The sequence below is a fragment of the Aegilops tauschii genome, chromosome 3 (genome assembly GCF_002575655.3).
Source record: "Aegilops tauschii subsp. strangulata cultivar AL8/78 chromosome 3, Aet v6.0, whole genome shotgun sequence".
In the NCBI taxonomy this organism is placed as follows: domain Eukaryota; kingdom Viridiplantae; phylum Streptophyta; class Magnoliopsida; order Poales; family Poaceae; genus Aegilops; species Aegilops tauschii.
In genome coordinates, this window is record NC_053037.3 from 399,658,271 (window position 1) to 399,664,573 (window position 6,303).

A 6,303-nucleotide genomic window follows, 5' to 3' on the forward strand; every position below is an offset into this window, starting at 1 on the left:
GGGCTGGATCTGCAGCGGGGCGGCGGCCGAGCGGGGAGCTGTGGCGGGGCGGCGGCGGGTGGGAGGAAGAGGGGGAGGGGAATGAACTGAAGGGCGGTTGGGAGTTGCGCGCGGCCGCGGTTTTTACATCCCCTGCCTCCGGAGATGTAAATTTGCACTGCGAGGTGTTGTATTTTACATCTCCGGGAGGCAGAGATGTAATTTTATTTGCATATGGACTATTTGTTGAAGAATTGTCTTTTTGTCTCAGAAGATTTAAAAGTTGGTTATTTTTACATATGAACCGTTTATTGAAGATGCTCTAACATGAATAGGGATAATCATGGTGGGTCGAGCTGCTTCTACCTAACTGGGTACAAACGAAGGGAGTACTCGCTCCGTCTCAAAATTCTTGTCTTACGTTTGTCTAGATATGGATGTATCTAATATTAAAAAGTGACTTGATACATCCGTATGTAGACAAATGAGGGAGTACAATATTATGCTGCTTGAGCGATTATTGGATGTTTCTGAAGGGTCATATTTTTCGCTTCCAGGACAGGCAATCAGACCTGTCGTTTGACCCACAACTCCGTCCTCCCATGTCTGTTGTTGCCATTTAAACTGATGGATGGCCGTGCGACGGTACGGGAGCTTTAAATCATTGCATCTCCCATCATAAATGACCTGTACGGTTGTACCGACAGCTTCACATTTACTACAACTGTGACGCTTCTTTCGGGCCTGCGCAACTAATGAATGCACGGTGGTGATCGCTGCATTTCACGGGCGGCGATTTTCGTGATCTTCCCTCACAGTTGGCGTAGGGGAAGGAAACGAAAAACATGTGTGCTTGCATGCAGGATAATGTACTGTAATTACAACCGGAAATGGGCAAGAAAATTACTTCGGATATACGTAGATGCGTGATCCGCCAGAGAGTAGGACGTAGGACCACGGTTCGAGCGTTCTGTCTAGTCTAGGATTCCATGTGTGCGTAGGCTGGATCCGAGATCTGAGCGGGAATCCACGATTTTGATCACATGATGATCTCAACTTTTGGGCTCGTGTGTAATGTAAAGGAAGGACCAGGCTGTAGACCCTTGGTGGTTCATGGCAGTGGAGCTGTAGCGTGGTTGGTTGGACCCGACCCGGGGCCGCTCTCAGAAGCCTAGGATGCTTTCTGAAGTGTTCTTCCAAGTGTGTCTTGGATGGGTTAAACTGGGCTCAACCCATTTGTGATTGTTATTGACCTTCTCTACTTCATTTTTGTGGCCGATGAGTTCTCACTCGTCAAGTACCGATCTCGCATCAAAAAAAAAAGGCAATCTGCACAGTACTAGTAGACTCCCGGAGATCAGCTTACAGCAGACAAGATTATACTTGGGGCATCTCCAACGCCTGGGAAAAAGGAAGCCAAGCACACAATGCATGCCCTAGAGTGGTACAGTTCCCGCCACGACCAGTTCAATTCCCAGCACACTGCATGTACCAGTACTAGTACGTAGTACACATGTTCCTACCCATTTGTCAGCTTATGGCGAGCTGCAGGGTACGGTGCAGACTCGAGTCACAGAATATGAAGGCAAAAGGGTGGGCAGGAGGAATAAAAAGTCTGGTGTCACTTGTGGATGAAGTGAAGCGCCTACTCATCCGCGGAAAGCTACTTCTAGCCCGGCCGATGTCCATGTGCATGTGCATGGGGGTGCGGCCGGAAAGCGTACTCCTTCTGCGGTGCACACCATCGATGCAGGGCCGGGCATCGAGCATCGTCTGATTGGAGCACCGGTTTCCCAAGTCGCGGCCGAAACTGCTTTCAGAGCTACTACTAGCTGGGATTAGGCAGGATTCTGCCTACTGCTAGTACTATAACTTGTTTTATGGTAGTAGCCCACAACTTATCCATACGCAGATTATGTTATCATGCTGCCAACCTCTAATCATAGTCTCCTACTAGACTGCTAGGCGCGTGCCTCTACCAGCCACGTTTGTTAGAGAGAGGGCATTTTCTCTCTCTTTTTTTTGTACTGCTAGATTATGGCGTAGGGTGGTGGTGGTTAGGATTTCACGGAGAATATGTCGCGGTCAAGAAATCGAGTGACCTAAAGACATTTAGGTTTTACTCGCCGGCAGGCAGGTATGCACCAACGCTCGTTGATACTACGTGTGTCGTCAGCTGGTAGTTCGCTCTTGTTTTCTTCGACAATCTGTGTCTGATCAAATGCCGCTGGTGAAGTGGCGACGGTGGGCATTTTGAATCAACTTAACACCCGCAGGCAGCAGTGTTCCTGCCACCGACGCTCGCTACTCGTTGCGTAGCCTTTTCCGTCTAGATCGTGTAAGCCATCCAATACCGAACTGTGTCGGTTCACGGGACGGTTCGGACGCACTCGCAAATTGGAGACAACAGCGGAGGTTTGTGGGAGTCCGGCCAGCCGAAACGTAGGACTCCGACACCCGCGGCCCATCCAATCCCCCTTTCCGGTCTCATTTCCTTTGACTCCTCCCCTTCTTTCCCTTGCTTTGCATCCGCACCGTCCACCTCCGCCGCCGCTGTTGTTCGTCACCAGCCGCCACAGAGGCATTGTTGGACGTCGTTCCGACGCGGCCGCTCGCCGTTTCGACGGAGCTTTCAGCCCTGGAGCCGTTTGTACCTAGGTACACTCCGCCCCCTGTCGACGACCTCCATGGCGGACACCACGTCCGGTAGGTGTTCGATCAAATGTCATTCAGCTTATTTTCAAATGCTATGTCATTTTATAGAGTACAAAGAATGGTGAGCTACTCGACCATGGAGGATGAGTTGTTGTGCGATGCGTGGCTGGCTGTATCCGCGGATTTCATAGCCAGGAGCAGAGGGGAGCCCTTCTGGGAGCAAGTGCATGAAAAGTTTCACGCACGAAAGCACATTGCACCCTACGACATGTACGTCATTCAACAACGCAACGTGAGGTCGTGTTGACGTACCGCTGGCACGCTATCTAGACAACATCATCAATTTTGCAACGTGGTTCGTCATCTCAAGGCAAGGTGGCCATTGCACGCGACAGAGGACGAGATTGTAAGTTTTATTTCCTCTTCCTCAACTTGTTGATTGATTCATCAATGTTGGTCTACACGTTATATGTAGCCCGCACGCGCCGTCATGTGTACCACAGGTCAGCGGGACGGCCATTTACGTGCACACACCGCTGGATGAAGCTGAAGGGAAGTATGTGTGGGAGGACATGATCCGTTCCTGAAGAGTAAATAGCATAAAACTATTACTTTATAGGCTAGGGTTCCAAAAAACTACCGATTTTTATTTTTTCTCAGATAACTACCAAATGAGGGGTCCGCTGTTTCAAAAAACCCTAATCATAGAGTGCTTTAAAATTGATCGAGATTATGACAGTTGGGACCCGCATGTAAGAAAACTGTTTGTTTGACCATCTGTTCGACTGTTACCTTACATGTGGGGTCCACATGTCAGTGTCTCTTTGTAATATTCTAATATAAAAAATCTGTTCTTTTACACATTTACAGACAACCCCTGTAAGTTCTAAAAAAAGCAATCGGGTCCCTGGATGTTTCAGACAAAGCAATCAGGCCCTTGAGGATAACTCGCCCAGAGAAACGACGCCGGCAGCTCGCCGGCGGTCTGGTCGCCGGCAAGGGGAAAGGAGGCGGCTCGGCTGCCTCGTTCCTCAGCGTGAGGCGGGCGACGGACTGGGTGGCGGAGTTCCCTGCCGACCACTGCCGCTGCTCCTTGCCATGGCGCGCAGTGGCCCATGCTCCTGGGCGCGGCAGCCCGAGCCCCTGGCCATGGCGCAGCTGGTGTCGACCCGTGCTCCTTGCCGCGACTGGTGGCAACCCATTCTCCTTCGCGCTCTTGGCGGCGGCCCTTGCTCCTCGGCGTCGCGGGCGCGCTCCTGGCCATGGCACACGGATGGCAGCGACCCGTGTTCCTACGCTGCAGCTTCTCCTCCGCGCGTCCTTCGTTCCCGCCGTCGTCCTTGTCTTAGCGCGTGACGGAATGTGGAGGTGGTCGTCGGCGGGTGGGGGTAGTCGGGCAGGGGGGAGGAAGAAGAAAGAGCCAGAGAAGAGAAGAGAAGATAGAGGAAGAAGAGACAACATACACGGGGTTCCCACATGTAAGGTAACAGTCAAACAAAACAGTCAAACAAACGGATTGTTTAGGGGTGGGCCCGACCTGTCATAAAACAGTTTAAATCGCTAGCAAGGAATGTTTTGGGTTTTCAGAAACAGCCGACCGCTCATCTGGTAGTTATCTGAGAAAAATTAAAAACCGGTAGTTTTTTGGAACCGTAGCCTGTAAAGTAGTAGTTTTATGCTATTTACTCGTTTATGAAAAAATTGTTGGACATCCGGGATAGTCGAATTTGAGACCTTGTTGTACTAGACTTAATTTGCATGTTGTGTGTGGATGATTTGTATTATTTTCTATCCGAATTTCGATGAATATCGACCGGTTTGAATGAATTTCGTCCGGTTAGTTAAAATGCGGTTTGAAATGTATGCGGCTAGCGTTGGATGGCTGTCTCCCGCATCCGTGTCCGTGGACTGGCCCCCCTGTCCACGATAGATGCCAGAGGTTTTTTGCGGTTTGCCGTTGGAGATCCCTTAATTTTGCATTTTGTAACGAGTGAACTGAATGCAGGATGGAATGGGAGTCCTAGCTTTTAGCGCCTTCATGGCCATTGGCGAATCGAGAAAGAAATAGAGGATGGGCTCAAAGATTAACAAAGAGAAAACTAAATGCTCATTTGGACCAAAATTTAGAACTGTTTAGCCAGATAGCCATTATCTCATAAGCATGTGGACCAAATCAGCTAAAAAATCCAGGTAACAACAAGAACATGTACTATTTAATGAAACTGTTTGGGTCTTTTTAAAGATATAATATTTTTTATCTGAAATATTGGACCCATCTAGCAAATAGTCATTATCTCCTAATCATGTTGTCCATATAAGCTCAAATATTTTCAGAGCATAACAGAGAACATGTGGTATATATTCAAAAACTTTAGGTTTCTCTTCAAGAAATATTCAGTTCATGCATGACAAGAAGACTCACTGAGCACACGTATTAAGAAGAAATACAGTGAGATACTAGGCAAGTTAGCTATCCGTATTTGACTCTCTTGAAAGTGATCATTTTTTATTTCTACGCGTTGAAGTTGTGCATGCCTAGATGGTCCTCGGAGTTGAGCTAGTGGGATCCAAAGTATTATAGGTAGTACAAAAACATTTGTTGGAGGGCAGGCTTCAACCTCTTGAAGCATACCTACTAGAATCGGCACTGTCCATCAGGGGCGGAGCCAGAAATTTTGTGAAGCCTCGGCAAGTTTGAGCCTAAATACATGATCTAATAAAAATTAAAATCGGGTGTTTGAATCAAGTTTTTTTCCTTGATGACTTTTTTGAGGTAGGGGCGAAGGAACCGTTTTTTAAAATCACCTTTTTACCTGAATGTACTTAAACTAATTTTGAATCCAAATTCATTTATAAGCAGGCTATAATATTTAACCCTTTGTATGCACAAATCTCTTTGAGTTCTAGCGGTTAACACGTGTCAATCCTTTCCCTAATATGCAGGGTTGAGTCCCCCTAATCCACTGACACGCCCATTCTGCGTTATGTTTTTTCCACTGTTATTTTATTGTTTTAAAGTTATATTTCACTTTTTGATACAATTATAAGCCTTTTCTCTCTTAAATTGCAAGTTACGTCACAAGAGGGAGATTGCTGGTAGCTGGAATTTTGGACCTGAAAAGAGTTACAACAGAGATAGCTATTCTCCGGAGCTCCAAATGATCTGAAAAATTATGGAGATTTATTTTGGAATATATAAAAAATACAGGAAGAAAAGGTGAAAGTGCAATTGGCACTTAAACTATATTTTGGTGTGATGACAATGTGGTTAGTAAAACTAATATCGGTTGCTAAAGTTTATCTCAGGATATTGGTTCCATATTGCTTTTGATGGAGAAGTGCGACCCCCCCCCAATTCAAAAAGGTCAAAGGCGTGGTCTACGGCGATTCGAAGGTTTTATTTTTGGTTCATTTCGAGTCGTAGGAAAGACCGCACTATTAAGAGGGGTCGGTGTGGATATGTGTTGTGTGGGAATGCCATCGCCAAAACATATACACCAGCCTACCCATTCCTACCACTTAAATCCATAGTGTGCGTGCATGTGGTACTCAGAGAGCTTGCAATAGAAAGTTACTAGGTACCCCGTGCGCACGGGGTACTGCGTAACTCTGGGTACCCCGTGCGCACGGGGTACTGCCTAACTCTCCGGGTACCCCGTGCGCATGGGG